Genomic DNA, 22,961 nt, shown 5'->3' on the forward strand with positions numbered 1-22,961 from the left:
TGATAATTACAGTCAGAGAGGAAAGAATAATAGCACAATTAAGCCAAAGCTGTTAAATGGCTAGAACTTACAGTGTGGTATTTGTTATTCTGCTTTGCATCTCCTACCATGGAATTAGATTCCTCTCCTTGAAGAAACTCATAACTTTTAATCCCATCACCACTCTGGTAACTCAAAGTCTTAAATGAACCACACCCCTCAGACTTCTCTTTCCTATGGAGTGTTGGAGAGTGAAGTATCATAATCCTTCCAATGTCTTTCTCTGTACAGGACAGAAGCTGGAATCTCAACTCATTCAACTTTGCATTTGTTGCTTTGGATAGTTGCTATTCCAAGGAACAAGATGCCCTCACCCTCAATACCTCCAATACCTCCTAGTGTCATATTCCACCCCCAATCTTTAGCCTCCTTTTTATATATTGTCTCCTAAATTTAATTTCCAGGTCTTTAAAGGCAATCTTTTTTATTAATTGTACTTAATGGGTGCTTAATTAAATGTTTGTTGGACCAGATTTGGGCCATGCTATGATATTATCCTGTTCAGAGATCCATCCTTTCACATCTGGCCTGGTAAAAGTGACAACTACAGTTGGCAAAAGATAGATCTCTACTGACTCTCTCCTAGGAGGGAGCACTGGAACTTTGCCTTCAGAGCAGGGAATTTAAAATTTCTCTGACAATCCTCATGTTCCTAAGGAAGAAGACAGTAATGGAACTTATTATGATGAAGTCAGAGATAAGATTAGGTGGAAGCAGAAAGGAAACATTTCATTGGCAGAATGGTAAAATGAGGAAGAAATTTAAATAGTTCCTCTCAAGGGAAATGTTTTTGTGCCAGGGTATGTGTCTGGTCCCCCCTAGAAGTAGGCCTATGAAGCTGATCTCCCCATGATTATCAGCCAAGACCATTCAAGAACTACAAACAATTCTATTTATATTATTTACTTCATTTTTCCTCCAAAGTTCTCCATTTATATACTGTTTCCCCAGATAGAATATAAATTTCTTGAGTATAGAGTTTACATCATTTGTGTTTATATTCCTAGCACCTTGTTATCAGCATACTATGCACAGTAGGATTTCAATACATTCTTGTGTGATAATTAATTACTCTCTTGCAGATAAGAAAGCAATCTCTAAAGGCTGCATATTGACTTAGAAAATCTCAAATTAACATTATATGCGTTATATTGTATTTTTGCTTATTTTGCTAAATGTTTCACAATTATATTTTAATCTGCTTCAGAAGCACTTGGGAGTTTTGTTGATGGGGAAGTGTGAGTCCTTTGCACATCAAGTCTTTACTGAGAATATTTTGTAAACAAACTCAATATAAGCATGGCATGGAAATACCAAATTTTTTTTAGCATTTTTTAGCATACATTTTTAGCATATTTTACCATTCTTTTAACATTTAGAAAGCACCTCTGGTGAAATAATCCTATGAGCTACATCATTCAAATCTTTAGCATTCCATATTAGTAGCAAGGAAATCAAGTTTTGTGAAAATTTAGGAACTTTCTCAGAAGCCACATTAAGTATCAGGGCCAAAATTAGAATCCAGGTCCTTAGAATTCTAAGTATAGAGTTTTCTACCTTATTCTACTTCCCAATGGCTCCATAGAAAGGCTGGAAATTGAGTTCACCCTTGCTTGTTACTCATTATCTGATAAAAAATTGCAATCTATTGGGCCTCTACCTGACAATTTACTAGAACACATAAGTGTTAGATGTATCCTAGATATCTACAAGATCTGTATGAATAATTGGGAGATACCTTCTCCTAGGCCTTAGCACAATGCAATTAGTTTCTGTGCTTTTTCATTTGCAGTGAAAAATGTGGCCTGTTTGTGAAATATCTAGAGAGGCATATTACAGAATCATAGAAGGCAAAAGGCAGTATCGGTTTCTTCCAGCCTATTTGCTGGACCATTTGGTTTTGCTTCAGTATTAATAGTTTATAAAGGTTAGAAAGAATCAGAATCTATGCAAAGATAGAACTTCTAATTTCATGATAACCTCTGAACCAGGACACTAGATGTGTCCTTCTAAATAAGCATCACTTATTCTACTTTAAGAAGAAACACAAAATGTTTCCCAAAGAATATTCTACAATAGTTTAGAAAATAGGATACTTTGATTATTTATTTTTATGGAACAGACAATAAAATTGCTTAAAATTTATTAAGAAATGTTTCTCCTGAAGCATAGCTAAGATGGCAGAGTAAAAGCAGGAACTCACCCAACCTCTCCCTCAAACTATTCCAAATTCCTTCAAATAATAACTCATATTTTAGAACATCAGAACACCCCAAAAGATGGAATAGAACATTTTCCAGCCAAATTCAACTTAGAAGGTCAACAGAAATGGTCTGTGACACCAGTGTGGGAGTCCAGTGTGCAATCCCAGTGCAAGCAGAGTCTGTGCAGCCCCAAACCTATCCTCAGCCCCAACCCCAGCGTCTGAATAAATGCCAGTACTGTACAGATTTCTCAGCTGAGAGATACTAAAAAGGGCCTGGATGTTCAGCAGAAAAGGCCTGGGGAACCAGGGTGGAAACTCAGTGCACAGTCTCAGTGCAGGTTATGCTATCAAAGCTCTAGCCCCAACCCCAGACTCCTACCCAGATTTGGACCTGAACCCAGCTCCAGCCCCAATCAGGACCCCAGCATCAACAAAATTGGACCTCTGAGTTAGCAGTAGCAGTGCTAGAGGCTTTTGAACCTCTCAGCCTGGGGATACCAAAGGGGACTCAAAAGATCATCAGAAAAGGTCTGTGACAATGGGGTGGGAGTCCAGTGTAGTCCCAAGGCAGGCTGCACCAGCACAGCCCTGGCCCCAACCCTAGGAGCTACAGCATCAGCAAAACAGGACTTTGTTGTTTTAGCACACTATATCTTTTTTTTTTAATTTGAGCTTTTTATTTTCAAAACATATGCAAGGATAACTTTTCACCACTGACCCTTGCAAAATGTTGTGTTCCACATCCCCTGCTCTGGCTCCCACTCCCTCCCCTAGAGGGCAAGTAATCCAGTATATGTTAAACATGGTAAAAATATATGTAAATGCAACATAGACATACATATTTATACAATTATCTTGCTGCACAAGAAAAATCAAATTAAAAAGGAAAATGAGTAAGAAAATAAAATTCAAGCAAACAACAAAAGAAATAGCACATTAAATCTTACAACTTCAGTGGGACATGGACCCTCCTAATAGCTCTGTGGCAGAAAAAAATGCTTGAGAATAGGTCCTTAGAAGTGTTTAATACCAAAACACTTTTGAGGAGGGACAGGGTAAAAGGAGAAAAAGAATAAATGGAGGGAAATAAAATCAGCAATAGTAATTATAAAAAAAAAAATGAAGTAAGTTTCTCTGATAAGGCCTAGTGCTCAAATAAAGAACTTTTGAAAAGGAACTTAATCAAATTTATAAAAAAATAAGAGCTATTCCCCAATTGATAAATGATCAAAAGGTATGATCTGTGCCTAAAGGGCTATAAATTGATGTGTATCTTTTGACCTACAACACTTCTACTAGGCAAAAGGAAAATGACCTATATGCACAAAAATGTATTCATAGGACTTCTCTTCTCAGGGCAAAAAAGTTGGAAATTGGGGGGATGCCAATCAATTAGGGAATGGCTCAATAAGGTGTGATATGTGTTTGTAATGCAATGTTATTGTTCTATGTGAAATGATGAGCAGGATGTTTTCAGAAAAAAAAACTGGAAAATTCTCTATGAACTCAAACAAAGTTAAATATACTGTATACAAAGTGTGAGAGCAATGTTCTAGGATGATCAACTATAAGTGACTTTTCTGTACTCATTCATAAAATCATCCATGACTACTGTGAAGGACTTATGATGAAAAATCTATCCATACCCAGATAAGGAACTAATTGTGTCTAAATATAAATTGAATATTTTTCTCTTTTTCTTTTTAATTTAATTTTTCTTAATGGTTTTTATTTTCATTAGGGTGGGAGAGCTATGTTTTCTTTCACAACTTGACTTTTATGAAAATGTTTTGCATAGCTTCAAATATAGTTTCTTAATTATGGGTAGGAATAAGAGAGAGAACATAGAGTTCAAATATGTTTAAAAATAAATGTAAAAAAATGTTTTTTTTAATGTAACAGGGAAAATATTAAATAAGTCTATCATTAAAAAAAGGAATGTTTCTTCCAAGTTGCTCTAAAATATTTGATATTCAACATGACTAACCTTATACAAATTTGGGAGGGAAAAGCTTACATCTATCCTTTCTTCCCCCTGTACCTTTAACTGAAGAATACTATAGGCATGTGCACCAAAGACTCAAGGAGTTCCTATGTTCTCTCTTTAGTTTGAGCTCAACAATATCAGCATGTATATTGTAGCCCAGAACATAAGACTCCTTTAGCCTCTAGATTTACTTTTCTTCCTGCCTACGCTTATCAAAATTAAGATCAAAAGTCTTATCTAATACCTGTCTTGTGGGTCATCCTGCCATCTAGGGGAGGGGGTGAGGGGGGTAAGAGGTGAAAAATTGGAACAAGAGGTATGGCAATTGTTAATGCTGTAAAGTTACCCATGTATATATCCTGTAAATAAAAGGCTATTAAATAAAAAAAAAAAAATACCTGTCTTGTGTCACATTCTCTCAGGATTTCCTGAAGAGACTGGTTTACTGATCTGTGATAAACTCATTTCAAAGCGTTTCATTAAAGCTCATTCATGACTATTTGCATTTTTTAAAAAAGACTCTGGGAATTAATATTAAACAAAGGTGAAATACTGACAGACTGTCTCTGAGACTACATTAGAAATCTTGGAAAATCACTTTCAGCTCTTAGACTACCAGGAAATCAACAAACAAAGTATTATTTCAATCTGTCTAGTAGCTCTGTTGATATAAGGAATTACTAATGTTTATATTAAGGATCCACTCTGGCAAGTAGGATGAATAGGCATAGTCCTTTTTATTACCTAAAGGGAAATAATTCCAGAGAGGTTTAGTACGTTTTTGCCAGCACACAGTAATGGTAACAGAATAGACTGGAGAAAACATTGCAAGATTGAACAAGACCAGCAATCAGTTAGTTTGCCAAGGCAGTTTGCAATGGAAGGAGTCAGGGGAGCAACAGATAATGGCAACTCAATTTCATCTAGTATAAAGGACAAGGGACCAATAGACATCATACTATCTTTTGTGTTTCTGTCAAAGACAATTGACAAATAGGTGCTCACTGAGTATAATTTCCCTGCTAGGGGAGCAGATAAAATCATGTCAAAATGCTTCTCTGACATCCAGATCTGTATACTGGTAATCATGAAATGTTCTGCAGCATAATGAGGAAAAAGTAGAAGATCTCACTTCCATTAAATATATAGGATAATAGGAATTTTGTGGAAAAATTTGCATAGTATACAGTTTTTATTTATCTGGTGGGTCAGAGTAAAATCTATACATTGACAAAATTCCAGAAGGCTCCAGTAAAAGCAATAGTAATATCATTCTACCTCCAGATCATGAAGAGAGGTGTAAGTTTCAAGGAGGAAATGGATATATAGATATATAGTTTTGTGTGTGTGTGTGTGTGTGTGTGTGTGTGAAAAGCCAAAAAGAAATTCTTATCCAAGTGAGAAGATAAGAAGGTGAAAGAATATTACAGAAAAGAGAGGAAAGGAGGGCTTCTGAGCATTTGGGATGGAGTAACAATTGTGAAGCTTTTCACTTAGTAGGAAGAACTGAATAGCTCAGGAGGAACTAGGTTTTCATGCCCTAGAGAATGATAATGAGAAACATATCCAAGTGTCATTTTGTGAAAGATCATTCAACAATGCTCAAAAGAGAGAGACAGATAGAGAGACAGAGACTGAGACAAAGAAAAAAAGGGAAAAGAGAGAGAAAGCAAGAGAAAATATGTGGAGTTGGTGATTACTAACTAAAAGAAGTTAAGTTTTTTATAAATTATTTTGATATAATCATAGCCCTGATGTTTTTTAGGATTTGATAAAAGATCCAACTGAAACTTGTTTTGGGAGGGAAGGAGTCTGGGAGGACAGCAGAGTAGGTCAGTAAATTTCAGACTCTCCAGATTTCCCCCTCAAAACAACAGATCTGCAGAAAAAATCAAGATGAGAAAATATAAGAATAATTGGACTCCTTGAAAGCTGTGATCAAAAAAAGAACCTTGACAAAATAATGCAAGAAATAACCCACAAAAATTATTCTGGAGTGATAGAACATGTGAGGAAAGTAGAAATAGAAAAAGTCCACCAATCACCACCTCAATGAGATCTTTTGTGGAAAACCCAAAAGAATATTATTGTCAAATTTCAAAAAACCCATATCAAATTCAAACTATTGCAAAAAAAAAGAAAACAATTCAATATACTGAAATTACATTCAGAATTGTACAGAATTTATCAGCAACCATAATAAAAGAGTGCAGATCCTGAAATCGTATATATTAGCAACCAAAATAATTAGGCCTATAGTCAAAAGTATCATATCCAGCAAAACAATCTGTTATAAAGCATGGAAAAAATGGACTTTCAATGATCTTGCAGATTTTCAGAACTTTATTTTAACTGAACCTGAACTTAATAAAAAAATTAACATATAAGAGCTAATATCAAAGTTCAATTTCAAGGAACTTAACATGAACAAATTGTTTATGTTTTTTACATGGAAATATATACCTATGTTAAAGATTTACATCAGTAATCAGGCAGCTCAAAAGATAGATTGGGACAGAGTTAAGGTTAAAAAATGTAATCATTTTTTTTACAAATAAGATGCAGAGGAAGAATAGATACAGAAGCATTAGAGGGGAGAGGAGAGCTCATAGTTTTGAAAACCTACTTACATCAGGAATGGTTTGAATAGGTAACACTACATATATACTATGACGAATATGTAAGGAGGGAATATAGGTAAGGTAAGGTATAGGTAAGGTAAGGAATACACACACACACACACACACACACACACACACACAAATATCCTAGCTTAACTATGCAACCTGCTTGGAGAAGGTAGGGGGGATGAAAGGGAGTAAAAAGAAAAGAGTAAAAAACATGTGCAGCAGAGAACAAAAGACCAGCCTAAAAGGAAGTAAAGAAAAGATGGACACTCATGAATATAATTTCTTCTACTATTATTTTTCCTTTCTTGAACGGGTACTTTATTGTTATATATTTTGATTCCTTCTTGATGTTCTACTGGACACATGACAATGCTCTGCTTTGTTTTGTTTTGTTGTATTTTATTTTCCTTTTCTGTTTTTCTTTTTTTAATTCTATTTTTAAGTAAAATAAAAAGTTAACAATTATTAAAACAACAACAACAAAAAAAAAAAAGAATTTAGCAAGAAAAAATTTGCGAACCTGTGATGTAAATAAACAATCCAGAGAACTAGGTACCATAGGTATAGAAGTGTTATTCAATATCAACCAATGATGTTTAAGAAATCATTAAAGTAATGTAAAGTTGAAAAGAAAATATATAGCAAAGAAGATGATATGTGAGAATGTTATTTAAGTGTTTGGACTACAGCTTAAAATATAATAATTGTGGGCTTATAGACCAAGATGAAAATTAATGAGTCATATGTGTATGTGCATGTGTATGTAATATTTAAAATGTATTTTTAAAAATTTAAACTAGAAGTAGAAAACTTCCCCTATGTATTTTTGAAAATAGCTACTTTGAAAATTAATTATTGCAATAAGAAAAATAGAAGATTAAGAATTCCTTGATGCTTCGGTAAATAGAGTGCTGACCCTGGGAATCAAGAAAACCTGAGTTTAAATCTGACCTCAGATACTTAATAATTGTATGACCCTGGGAAAGTCAATTAATTTCTGTTTGCCTTAATTCACTGGAGAAGGCAACGGCAAACCACTCTAACATCTTTTCCAAAAAGATTCCATAGGTAATATAGTCCACAAGGTCACAAAGAGTCTGACAAAACTAATCAACAATAATAGCAATCCATAAGGAATATTCTGCTAGAAGAAAGCCCATTGTCTCAGATATTTACCTAAGAACACTTCTGGTTTATAAAATGAATAACTTTAATATACAAACAGATAGCTTCATATGCATTTCCATAAGTATCACTAACATTTGTTGGATGGGGACTTGGCGCTAGAATATGGTTTGGAGAAATATAGTTCGCTTAAAATATATCAGAACTGCTAAAGCTGAAAGGAAAGTTATAAGAATACATTTTGATGTATAGAATCTAAAAACCAGTGGATAGAAAGATTTTGAATGAGGGAGAAAGCGAAATAAGAACAATATTATTATTATTATTTTTTTTTATTTAATAGCCTTTTATTTACAGGTTATATGTATGGGTAACTTTACAGCATTAACAATTGCCAAACCTCTTGTTCCAATTTTTCACCTCTTATCCCCTACCCCCTTCCCCAGATGGCAGGATGACCAGTAGATGTTAAATATATTAAAATATAAATTAGATACACAATAAGTATACATGACCAAACCGTTATTTTGCTGTACAAAAAGAATCTCTGAAATATTGTACAATTAGCTTGTGAAGGAAATCAAAAATGCAGGGCATAAATATAGGGATTGAGAATTTAATGTAATGGTTTTTAGTCATCACCCAGAGTTCTTTCTCTGGGCATAGCTGGTTCAGTTCATTACTGCTTCATTGGAAATGATTTGGTTGATCTTGTTGCTGAGGATGGCCAGGTCCATCAGAACTGGTTATCATATAGTATTGTTGTTGAAGTATATAATGATCTCCTGGTCCTGCTCATTTCACTCAGCATCAGTTTGTATAAGTCTCTCCAGGCCTTTCTGAAATCATCCCATTGGTCATTTCTTAAAGAACAATAATATTCCATAATATTCATATGCCACAATTTATTCAGCCATTCTTCAACTGATGGGCATCCATTCAGTTTCCAGTTTCTAGCCACTACAAAAAGGGCTGCCACAAACATTCGTGCACATACAGGTCCCTTTCCCTTCTTTATGATCTCTTTGGGATATAAGCCCAGTAGTAACACTGCTGGATCAAAGGGTATGCACAGTTTGATAACTTTTTGAGCACAGTTCCAAACTGCTCTCCAGAATGGTTGGATTCGTTCACAACTCCACCAACAATGCATCAATGTCCCAGTTTTCCCACATCCCCTCCAACAATCATCATTATTTTTTCCTGTCATCTTAACCAATCTGACAGGTGTGTAGTGGTATCTTAGAGTTGTCTTAATTTGCATTTCTCTGATTAATAATGACTTGGAGCATCTTTTCATATGACTAGAAATAGTTTCAATTTCTTCATCTGAGAATTGTCTGTTCATATCCTTTGACCATTTTTCAATTGGAGAATGGCTTGATTTTTTATAAATTAGAGTTAATTCTCTATATATTTTGGAAATGAGGCCTTTATCAGAACCTTTGACTGTAAAAATATTTTCCCAGTTTATTGCTTCCCTTCTAATCTTGTCTGCATTAGTTTTGTTTGTACAAAAACTTTTCAGTTTGGTATAGTCGAAATTTTCTATTTTGTGATCAGTAACGATCTCTAGTTCTTCTTTGGTCATAAAGTCCCTCCCCTTCCACAGGTCTGAGAGGTAAACTGTCCTATAGAACAATATTATTTCGCAAGTTTTATACAGACCACCTAGAGAGAGGAATTAGATAAGTGGAGGAAGCAGATCACAATATAATATAATATTATATACTATTATATAATATATAAAATATATAGTATTTTATAATATATTTATATATATTATAGTATATATATATATATATATATACATATATATATATATATATATATATATATACACTATATACAGCAAAATATAATACTATTGGGAGAATTCAACTATACAAACATCTGCAACAGTTTCTTCTCAAAGGCAGAGGTGCTTAAAAAATCTTAGCATATAATAATTATAATTCCATTTTTCAGTGGAATTATAGAATTACTACACTAAATCTTATTCTAACAAATGGGGAAAATGAGTTGTAAAAGTAAAAATGATGGCAACCTTAGATAATCAACAATTGATAAAATTAATTGTATAACAGTATTGTGAATCTTCACTCTAGGATGATCTAAAATGTACAGATTGGAAAAACAATTTAAAAAAATATTCATGGCAAAAATAGGTAAGATCCATTGGTTATATATTCATTAAGGGAAAAAAAAATTACCCAGTGGTGGATTCAAAAATTACAGAAATGGAATTTGAAAGGAGAAATTCAAAAGGATACTAAGGATGAAAAGATAGAACTCTCTTTAGAGAATGGTGTGGGTATGCAGGGAAGTCATCATCTGTCAATTCTATTTTTGAAGAAGTTATGGATAGAAGATGGGAATTAGAGAAAATAATTGAGAAGAAAGGCAACATAAATAAAAAGTGAAAGGAATACAAATACTCATGCTGAGTTTGGTGGGCCATAAATGGTGAGATCAACAAAAGAAATGTTTTAGTCATTTAGATAAAAAAGAAAGTAAAAGAAGAGACAAAATCCTAAAACCCTACTTAGGAGTGGGAGGAGCTGGGGAGTCTATTAACACATGTCTGTGAAAAGGTAGAGATACTTAATTATTGCTTTATATCCATTTTCTATACCAAAGGAAATGATAAGGTTAGGAAAAATAAAACAATATTTTTAAAGTGTTGAAAATGCAGGTAAATAAGACAATTATGAATATTTTGACTTTGAAGAAGCACAGAAAGACTTACACAGACTGGTATAAATAAAGCCAAAACAAAACAACAACAACAACAACAAAAACCCACAGGTGTTGTTCTTCAATTATTGCAGGTTTGTCTGACAAACTTGTTACCCACTACTAGTTAGGATAAGACCCAATGTAGCAATTTTCCTTGTCACTTTTTCCAGTTTTTGAAAAAATGAAATGGGGCCCATTTGGCAGTTTTCTGGCAAGTAATCTCCCTGCTTCAGATGTGTTTCCTGTAAACAATATATTGTAGGATTCTGGCTTTTAATCCATTCTGCTAACTGCTTCCTTTTTATAGGGGAGTTTACCCCGTTCACATTTATGGTTAAAATTACCAATTTTGTATTACTTGCCATCTTGTTAACCCCTATTTATGCTTTTCTCCCTTCTTTCCCTCTTAACCCCCCTTCCCAGTACTAAACTTGTGAGCATTGCTTGCTTCTCACAGCCCTCCCTTTTTAGTATCCCTCTCTCCCACCTTAGAGTTCCTCCCCCTATCTTACTCCTTTCCCTCACAGTTTCTGTATTCCCTTCTGCTTAGCTTATTCCTTTCCTTTTCACTTTTCCCTTCTCACTTTTCAATGAGATGGGAGAAGTTTCACCATAAATTGAATATGTCTACAATTTTTCTCTTAAAGCCAATTCTGATGGCAGTAAGATACCCACTATATTCATTCCCCTCCATTCTTTCTCTCAGATATAATAGGTTTCCTTTGCCTCTTCATGAGATATAGTACCCCCATGTAATGGGCTTAGGTTTGAGTTGGTGCACTGAGGTCCCAAGTACATGAGTCTAAATAGTAATTGGGCTATACTCTATTAATATACATGATTGGATAAAGAATGGCCCCCACCCACTCTCCATGCAAGTCCTGATATAGGAATAGGAATAGTATAGTATAGGAAATAATATAGTATAGGAAATGATGATTTTGGTGGGTGGAGGCAGAGAGAGACAGGAAGAGAAGCTGGGAGAGATTGGCCTGGGTTCCATACTCCTAGCTGCTGGTTGTGTGGCTGCTGGTCTAACTAGCTTCTTGACTCAGCTGCACACATTGCTATTGCCCATTCTCTTCCACCTCCGATCTTTCTTCACTGAGAATAAAGACTGATGATTTTCTCCAAACCTGAATTCCTGACTCTGGCTGATTTTAAAATACGCTGTCTTCACATTTGGCGCTCAACGGTGGGAACCAAGGACTGAAGAAGTCTCCGGTGACCAGGAACTTGGGTGAGTATTGTTAATAATCAAACAGGGAACTTATTTTCTTAAAAACTAAACCAGTAATCTTTTTTTTTTTTTTTTTGGCTGAAATGGGACAAATCCTAGCTAAAGACTCTCCATCCCTGCCCCCAACCCCTTCAACACCACCCACTAGTGATGCTATAGAAAACATGCTTAAGCTGATAGAAGGACAAGGGCTACTTATAACTTGGGAACAGGTAGCTAGACTTGTGGGTACATTAAACCGCATCTCCCCTTGGTTCGTAGAGGAGGAGCAGATCTCTTGAGATAACTCGTCCCTTGTTGGACAACAGTTGTCCACATATTACAGTGAAAACGGTCCTCATTCAATTTCCATCAAGGCATTCTATTTATACAATATAATTCAGTTAGCACTAAGAAACCCTATCCCTAGAAGAAAGAAAAAAGCTGCTGCTGCTCCTGCTGAGAGTAGCCAAATAGGGAAGCCTGTTATTAAGGAGGAAGACAAGGAAGAGATTAATGACCATATCCCCAAAGGACGTGGAGACTTAAGTGAGAAAGGGTGTGGTGACTTTCCACCTCAGGAGGCAGCTTCAGCCCCACCTCAGGAACAAGTGACTCTCCTCCTCCATCAACTCCACCCTCCAGGATGAAGGGAGGAGGGGCAGTGGGGGGGGGGGCAGTGACAGCACCAGCACCTCCCCCTCAGCATCCAACCAATCCTATGTCTAGATTACAACAGGGTTTAATGAAGGCCAAAGAAAAGGGTGTAGATGTCACAGAGCTCCAAATGCATATTTTCCCTGTAATTTCCCAGTTTAATTCCTCAGATCAAGAAAGTCGAAGATACACTCCTTTTAACATAGAAGTCCTCAAATACCTGAAAAAGGCTTGCACTCTTTATGGGGCTACATCAGCTTATGTTAAGGTGCTATTACAGAATTTGGCTTTTGAAATCTTGACTCCTAATAATTGGAAATCTATACCAAAGGTATGCCTAGAACCTGGACAAAATTACATGTGGCTTTCTGAATATAGCGAGCTCTGTAGGATACAAGCCCAACAAAATAGTCAAAATGCAGTTCATGCTGCAATCACCTATGACCTACTAACAGGTATAGGTCCCTATGCAGATGTCACAGTACAAATTAATTATTCAGTAGCAGCATATGAGAAAATTTCTGCTAATGCTATCAAAGTGTGGGCTTCGATTCACAATAAAAATTACAAAGGTGAGGCCTTCACAAAAATAACACAAGGGCCAGATAAACCCTTTGCTGACTTTGTGGGACATTTGCAGACTGCTTTCACAAGAACTAATGGGTAAAATTCATCAACAGATGTTTTAATAAGGCAACTTGCTAAGGAAAATGCTAATGAGGTGTGCAGAAGGATTAAACTAGGACTGCACAAGGATGCTCCTTTAGAGGAGTTCCTAAGACGCTGTGTCACAGTGGGCACAAATGCCTTTTATAGCCAGACTATGATGCAGACTTCCCAAGATCCCTTCTGGGTAGACAGGGTCCCTTCTGGCAAGGGACTTCTAGAGAGACACGTCAATGCTTTCAGTGTGGTAAAGCAGGGCATCTGAAAGCTCAATGTTGGTATAGAGGCAGAGTGAGAAAACAGGGTGGGAGAACAAGACCCAGTACCCCATGTCCAAAATGCAACAGAGGCTTCCATTGGACCTCAGAATGTAGACAGGTTCAGGGAAACGGGATGAGGGGCCCAGCCCCAGGGCCCCAGGCAAAAAACACTTGGGGAATGATGGCAGCCAATGGTGCACCCAGGGAGTGCCTAGACGTCTAATACCCCAATATGATGAATCAGCCAGGAAGTCATATGATGGGAGAAAGGGATTACACAATCAACCAGCCAGGAAGCAACCTGATGGGAGAAAGGGATTACAATTAGAGAGAATACAACAAATAATTGTATGCAGCTGAGACAACTGAGATACCCCCTGGAGAGGTGAAATCTGTTCCTCTCCAGCCTATGGATCCCTTGCCTCCAGCACAGTAGGCTTGACCATTTTACCTCTTGAGAGTATGTACAAAACAATGTCCATCCACACACTGATGTGGGAAACTAGTGGAATGTGTAGATAATATCCCAGTCACCAATACAGGCAGACAATGTGTGACATCACCCAGGAGAAGTAGTAGCATCAGGTTTACTCATACAGAATTCTAATAAATAGCCTGGTGATAGTCACCCAGATTCTGATTCCAGATCACAAAATCCAGCAATATACTGGACAGCAGCTGTAACAACTGACCGACCTATGCTCACGATCTATATAAATGACCTTCCATTGGAAGGATTGGTAGACAATGGTGCAGATCGGACGGTCATTAGAGTGCCAATTGGCCCAATCACTGGCCAAAGATTAAAGCAGACATCTACATGTCTGGCGTAGGAGGATCAATAGAAGCTGAAGTTAGTGCTGCCCCTATGAGATGGACTTTTGAAGGCAAAACAGGAGTTTTTACTCCTTTTATAATTGAAAAAAACTGGGAAAACATCCCAGGTGATGTGGAGAGACCCAGAAAGTGGTGAATGGAAAGGACCAGATAGGCTAACTGCTTGGGGAAGAGGGTTTGCTTGTATCTCTATAGGTGGAGAAGGAATCACATGGGTGCCAACGAGCCGTATTTGCCTTGTCCATCACAGAGAGACAGAGCAGACCCTTGAAACAAAGGAGACGACCCAAGAAATATCCGGTGGTTCTGTTGCTGATTGTGCTCACCATTGAAAGAGTGTGGCAGTTATGGTGTTTGACTCATGGACATCAAAGATTGTTGGACTTCAAAACCCTCAGGAATCATTGGATTCTCTGAGACATAGGACTTGTAAACCCTCAGGAATCATTGGATTCTCTGAGACACAAGACTTGAAAACTCTCAGGAATCATTGGATTCTCTGAGAAATGATAAGACTGTTACAGGACTTCAAAATGTGGAATCATTGGATTCCCTAACACATAAAAAAGACTTTTGCAGGACTTCAAAAAACTCAGGGGGATCATTGGATTCCCTCGCATGTGAAGCAATGGACAATAGATTGGTTTTGGACTATCTCTTGGCTGCCGAAGAAGGAGTATGTGTGACTGTTGTTTACATACCCTCCTTCTAGGAGTTCTTTTGATCTTTTCCAACACCATGTTGATTTATATTGTTTGCTATTCTGCTACATGCGTGCACTATTCATGTTTGTTACACCACATTGAGCCTGCACTGACTGTGGGGAGAGTTATCCCTAATAGCCTCTGTGTTATTACTATGTGCTTGTGTAATACCTTCCATGCTGATGGGTTTGTGCATAATAAGACCCTTCAGCCCAGAAACCTGCTAGCAACCCCCACTTCCTTTTGGTGCTTTTCATCTCTCTTCCTGAGATGTCAGGGAGGGCGTGATCATCTCCTTTTTAGTGCTTTCACCGCCTTTTCTGAGAAGTCAGGGAGGCTGTGATCACCTCCATTTCGGTGCTTTCACCTCCTTCCCTGAGAAGTTAGGGAGGGTGTGATCACCTCCCCTTGGGGCTCTGACCTCCCTGAGGAGTCAGGGATGGCATGACCACCTGTGCTCTAAAACAAAAGAAAGTGGGAGATGTAATGGGCTTAGGTTTGAGCTCATGCACTGAGGTCCGAAGTACATGAGGCTAAATAGTAATTGGGCTATACTCTATTAATATACATGATTGGATAAAGAATGGTCCCCACCCACTCTCCATGCAAATCCTGATGTGTTGTATAGGAAATGATGATTTTGGTGGGTGGAGGCAGAGAGAGACAGGAAGAGAAGCTGGGAGAGATTGGTCTGGGTTCCATACTCCTAGCTGCTGGTTGTGTGGCTTCTGGTCTAACTAGCTTCTTGACTCAGCTGCACACATTGCTATTGCCCATTCTCTTCCACCTCCGATCTTTCTTCACTGAGAATAAAGACTGACGATTTTCCCCTAACCTGAATTCCTGACTCTGGCTGATTTTAAAATACGAGGTCTTCACACCCCCACTTTACCCTTTTTATCTTACAATGTCCTTTCCATGTCTAATTTCTAGAACAAGGCATACATGTATTCTTTATACATCTTTACAGCAGAAATATAGTTCCAAATATTTTTTTTACCTATTTAGGTTTCTCTAAACCTATATTTGTAGATCAAAGTTCTTGTTATGTTCTGGTTTTCTCATCAAAAATAGGTGAAATTCACTTATTTCGTTGAATGACCATCTTCTTACCTGGAAAAAGATGCTCATTCTGGCTGGGTAAGTTATTTTTGGTTGTGTACCGAGTTTCTTAGCCTTTTGGAATATCATATTCCAGGCCCTTCAATCTTTTAATGTGGATGCTGCTAGATCCTGGGTGATCCTTATTGTGGCTCCTCTATATTTGAATTGGGTTTTTCTAGCCACTTGGAGTATTTTTTCCTTCTTTTGAGGGTTCTGGCATTTGGCCACTATATTTCTTGGTGTTTTGATTTTAGGATCCCTTTCAGTAGGTGATCAATGAATTCTTTCAATGTCTATTTTACCCTCTGTTTCTATGACTTCTGGGTAGTTCTCTTTAATAATTTCCTGGAAAATAGTGTCCAGGCTGTTTTTTTCATCATATTTTTCTGGGAGTTCAATAATTCTCAGATTGTTTCTCCTAGACCTATTTTCCAGGTCTGTTGTTTTCCCAAGAAGGTTTTTCACATTTTTCTTCATTGTTTAATTTTTTTGGTTTTGCTTGACTGATTCTTGTTGTCTCCTCGAGTCATGCAATTCCATTTGTTCGATTCTGATTTTCAATGAAGTATTTTCTTCATTCACTTTTTAAATATATTTTTCTAATTGTCCAATTGAGTTGTTTTGTTCTATGGAATTTTTTTTTCCATTTCGCCAATTTTATTTTTTGAGAGTTATTTTCTGTTTCCAGTTCACTAATCCTATTTTTCAAGGATTTGATTTCTTTATCCATTCTGTCTTTAAGTGAGTGGGATGACTTCTCCAGACTTTCTTGCCAAGCCTCCCTCTCCTTTTCCCATTTTTCTTCTAGCTCGCTTGTGAGAGCCTTTTTAATTTCTTCTATGAGATTCATCTGTGCTGAGGAAAGGTGATCTCCTCCTGTGGGGATTCACCTGGAGACAGTATGTTTTTTAGTCTCCTTAGGGTTTAGAGTCTACTCTCTATCCATATAAAAGGTGTCAGTGATTAAGGTCCTTTTCAATTTTTTGCTCATTTTGTCAGAGAAGAATCAGAGACAAACTAGCAAAGAAAAAAAGAAAAAAAAAAAAAAACAAATGGAATCTGCTTTTTTCGGGGGAGGGCCTGGGTGGTGTTACCGAGTTTCCTCTACAGATTGTGGGGGAGCCGCAGTGAGGCACTAGCGGGACTGTGCTGCTGCGCCTGTGCTCCAAGATTCTGAGAGTGTGCTGAGAAGCTGTGGGGGTGGAGTGGCCAGGTCCCAAGAAACTCCAGCAGTTTGGGGTTTTATTCTTTTCTCCCAGTGTTTTTAGCTTCTCTGCTGGGCTACTGACTTGCTGCCAGGGCAAATTATCCAAGCCTGTAGCAAAGCTCTCCCTGCAGAGACGGCTGAGATCACACCCCAACCCCCTCAGGTCTGCTTGGCTGTGAGCTGCCTGCTCAGCTCTTGCTGCCACTGCCTGCCCTCAGCCTGTGCCTGATCTAAAACTGTCCCTCCCTCGAGCAAAAACAGACTTTTTCTGTGGAATCTCAAGGATGTCTTCTCTTGGTAACTATTTGTGTGGTTTTTTTTTTTAAGTCAAGCATTAATTCAGAGGCTTGTCATGAAATGAATTCCGAAAGAAAATGTGGACCTTACCCAGCTGCGTGCCTCCTCACCGTCATCTTGGCCAGAAGTCCAGTCTCAAAAATTAAAAGGGCTATTTTTCCACCAATGATGAAGAAATTAGAACAATAACTAGGAGTTATTTTGTCCAACTATATGTCAATAAATTTGATAATCTAAGTGAAATGGAAGAATACACACAAAAATATAGATGGCCCAGATTAACAGAAGAGAAAATAAATTATTTAAATTGTACCATTTTAGAAAAAAATAAATAGAACAAACTATTAACCAACTCCCTAAGAAAAAATCTCCAAGGCCAGATGGATTTACATGTGAATTCTGCCAAACATTTAGAGAACAATTAATTATAATACTATAAAAACTATTTGGAAAAAAAATAGGGCAAGAGGGACTCCCAGCAAATTCTTTTTATGAACCAGATATGGTATTGACATTTAAAACAGGTAGGGTGAAAACAAAGAGAATTATAGAGCAATTTCTCTAATATTTATGTAAACATCTTAAATAAAACATTAGCAAAGAGATTACAGAAAGTCATCTCCAGGATAATATACTATCACCAAGTAGGATTTTACCAGGAATGTTTGACTGGTTCAATATTAGGAAAACTATTAACATAATTGACTATATCAATAACCAAACGAACAAAAATCATATGATTATCTCAATAGATGCAGAAAAAATATTTTATAATAACCAACAACTATTCCTATTAAAAACACCATAGAATATATAAATAGAGTTTTCCGTAAAATGATCAGTAGCAGCTATTTAATACCATCAGCAAACATCATATGTAATTGGGACAAACTTAAAACCATTCCCAGTAAGATCAGGGGTGAAATAAAGTTGCCCACTATCACCATTACTATTCAGTATTGTATTAGAAATGTTAGTTTGGGCAATAAGAGAAGAAAGATATTAAAGGAATTAGAGCACATAATGAGAAAACCAAATTGTTACTCTTTGAAGATGATATAATGTTATGTTTATAGAATCTTAGAGAATCAACTAAGAAACTACCAGAAACAATTTACAACTTTAGAAGATTTGCAGCATACAAAATAAATCCAGATAAGTCATTATCATTTTATCTATTACCCACAAAATCCAAATGCAAGAGATAAAGAAATTTCATTTAAAATAACTGTCCATAATATTAAAAAAAATGGTAGTCTATTTGTCAATGCAAAGTTAGGAATTATATGAACTTTCAACCATTTTGATCCAGCAGTGTTACTACTGGGCTTGTATCCCAAAGAGATTTTAAAGAAAGAAAAGGGACCTGTATGTGCAAGAATGTTTGCGGCAGCCCTCTTTGTAATGGCCAGAAACTGGAAACTGAGTGGATACCCATCAATTGGAGAAAGGCTGAATAAATTCTGGTATGAATATTATGGAATATTATTGTTCTGTAAGAAATGACCAACAGGATGATTTCAGAAAGGCCTGGAGAAACTTATATGAAGTGATGCTGAGTGAAATGAGCAGGAGCTGGGGATCATTATATACTTCAACAATAATACTGTATGATGATAAATTCTGATGGACATTGGTCTCTTCAGCAATGAGATGAACCAAATCAGTTCCAATAGAGCAGTAATGAATTGAACCAGCTACACCCAGTGAAAGCATTCTGGGAGATGACTATGAACCACTACATAGGATTCCCAATCCCTCTACTATTGTCCGCCTGCATTTTTGATTTCCTTCACAGGAATTTGTACACTATTTCAAAGTCTGATTTTTTTTGTACAGCAAAATAACTGTTTGGACATGTATACTAATATTGTATTTAATTTATACTTTAACATATTTAACATGTATTGGTCAACCTGCTATCTGGGGGAGAGGATTGGGGGGAAGGAGGGGAAAAATTGGAACAAAAGATTTGGCAATTGTCAATGCTGTAAAATTACTCATGCATATAACTTTATAATAAAAATTTTAAAAACCCTTTGAACATAAATAAAGTCAAATCTAATTAATTGGAAAACTATCAAGTGTTCATGAATAGACTGAATAAATATAATAAAAAGACAATACTGCCTAAATTAATCTATGTATTCAGTGCCATATAAATCAGACTCCCAGAAATTATTTTATAGTTCTAGAAAAAAATAATAAAGCTTATCTGGAAGAATGAAAGATCAAGAATTTCAAGGAAATTAATGGAAAAAATGCAAATGAATAAGGCCTAGCTGTGCAGACCTAAAACTATATTACAAAGTAGTGGTCATCAAAACTATTTGGTACTGGTTAAGAAATAGAGTAGTCAATCTTTGAAATAGGTTAGTTCACAGGGAAAAAAATAGTCAATCACTATAGTAATGTAGTGTTTGACAAATCCAAATACCCCAGCTTTTGGAATAGAACTCACTATTTGATAAAAACTGCTGGAAAATTTGGAAACTAGTATGGCAGAAACTAGGCATTGGCCCACACCTAACACCTTATAACAACATAAGGTCTAAATGGGTTCATGATTTAGACATAAAGAATGGTATTATAAGCAAATTAGAAGAATAAAGGATAGTTTACTTCTCAGATCTGTGGAGAATGAAGGAATTTATGGCCAAAGAAGAACTCAAGTTCATTAGCGATCACAAAAGGGATAGTTTTGATTATATTAAGTTAAAAAGATTTTGTACAAACAAAATTAATGCAGACAAGTTTAGAAGGGAAGCAAAGAACTGGGAAAACATTTTTGTATTCAAAGTTTCTGATAAAAGCTTCTTTTCTAAACTATATAAAGAACTGATGCAAATTTATAACAATTCAAGCCATTCTTCAATTTATAAATGTCAAAGGATATGAACAGTTTTCAGATGAAGCAATTGAAACTACTTCTAGTCATATGAAAAGATGCTCTGAATCATTAGTGATTAGAGAAATATAAATTAAGACAATGCTGAGATACCACTACACACCTCTCAGGTGGGCTAAGATGACAGAAAAAAATAATGACAAATGCTGGAGGGAAAGTGTGAAAATGGGACATTAATACATTGTTGTTGGAACTGTGAACCACCATTTACTAAATCATTCCCAATTGATAGGCATCTATTCAATTTCCAATTATTTGCCCTTAGAAGAGAGTTACTGTAAATATTTTTGTACATATAGATTCTTTTTTAAAAATTATTTTTGGGGTTCATGCTTCCTAGTGGCATGATTAGATAAATGTAAAATATGATTTTGTATCCCTTTAGACATAGTCTGTATCTTTTGATCATTAATCAATTTAGAAATAGTTTACTTTGTAATAAATTTGACTCTATTCTTTAGGCATTTGAATAAGGAGGCTTTCATTAGAGCACCTTCCTCCAAACTTATTTTCCCAATTATTATTTTTAACTGCACTTCTCCCCTTTATTCTATTCTCTCTAACCTTTCACCTTGTCCTTCTTCAAAAATATTTTCCTGCTGACAATTTCCTCCCCTAATATGCACTCTCTTCTATCATCCCCTCTCTTCTCTTATCTCCTTCGCTTCCTCTTTTCTAGGAGTAAGATCGATTTCTATACCCATATTGAGTGTGTGTGTTATTTCCTCTTTGTAACTATTAATCACTTCTTATTACACAGTAGCACTTCATCAAAATCATAACAAAATTTGGTTCAGCCATTCTCCAATGTATGGGCAACTTCCAGTACCTAGTTCTTTGCCACCGGAAAGAAAATTGTCATAAACATACTAGAACATAGAGGGTCTTTTCAAAAAATAGACCATGTAGTGGAATTGCTAGATCAGTGGGTATATGAAGTTTCGTATGACTTTGGGCATAATTTCAGATTGATCTCCAAAATGGTTGGATCAGTTCTCAGTTTCATGAACAATGAATTAGTGTCTCAATTTTTCCACATCCCCTCCAATATTTGTGATTTTCCTCTTCTATCATTTTAGCCATTCTGATAGGTGTAAAATGATTCTTCAAGGTTTGTTTAATTTGCATTTTTAATCAGTAATACATTACTGCAGTTTTTCATATGACTATAAATTGTTCTGGTTTCTTCATAGAAAAACTGCCTGTTCACATCCTTTCATTATCTGTTGGGGAATTTGTCTTATTCTGATAGATTTTACAAAGTTCTTTATGTATTTCAGATTTGAGATCTTTATCTGATAAATTGACTCTATTTCTCCCCAATTTTCTGCTTTCTTTTTTATCTTGACTGCATTTTCTTTTATTTGCTCAAAACCTTTTAAAGTTTAATATCATTGAAATTGTACATTTCATGCTTAACTTTATTCTCTATCTCTCCTTTATTCATAGATTGGTCAACTACTCTTATGTCTGGTAAGTAATATGTTCTGTGTTCTAATTTTCTTATAATATTTTTGTGTCTATACAGAACTTTGAAATAACTGATGATGAAGGGAATAGATAGGACATTGAGGAAAACATCTAAAATCATTGAGGAATGGAAGGAAATACAGAGCGTTAGTAATTTAAAAGGGGAAATGATAGAATAGTTGTATGATATCACATAGAGAAGTTTTCTTTTCACTTGTTATTTTCCATTGTAAATTCTAGCATAGAGTTTTGTATACTGGGGAAAATACTCAATGATCATGTATTGACTGACTTCTGGGCTGACTTTGTGTTTTTCTGAGTAAGAAAAATATTTTTCTTGAAAGCAAGTTCACTTTGCTAACCATCATTCTTTACTTCAAGTCAAAATCAGACTTAGCACTTTCTGGATTATTATAATGAAAGAAAATGCCTCACTGACTACATGAACACAGAGAATATTAGTAGCATTTACTGTTGTGCGGACCTTGATGTTTCTTATTGGCCAAGTATGTTGTTTCCTTTAGAACTATAGAACTCAGAGCCTCATTCCCCTTCATCTCTTTAGCCTTTTCATCCATCCCACTGTGTGGATCCTCACTTAAACAATAATGGACAGGAAGATTAATAAAGTCTAAGCTTTTTTAAAAAATGAAATCAGCTTAGGTATCATGGCCCTTAACTTTGTAATCTGTTTTCAGCAATTGTAACTGCTGCACAATCACTTCCAGCATCTCTCAGGAGAGCAGAGAAATGCCTTCATTCCATCTTTGATCTGTTTCTTGTCACTGGAGATTATTAGTAAGAAATGCTCACACAGAAATGATTTTACTATTGTAAAAGTTGCTGAGGAAATAACAACTTTTATCTTTTTTATTTTTCTGTGTTATGTTTCACTTTGGCTATTTC

Source organism: Sarcophilus harrisii, chromosome 3 (genome assembly GCF_902635505.1).
Source record: "Sarcophilus harrisii chromosome 3, mSarHar1.11, whole genome shotgun sequence".
Classification (NCBI taxonomy): domain Eukaryota; kingdom Metazoa; phylum Chordata; class Mammalia; order Dasyuromorphia; family Dasyuridae; genus Sarcophilus; species Sarcophilus harrisii.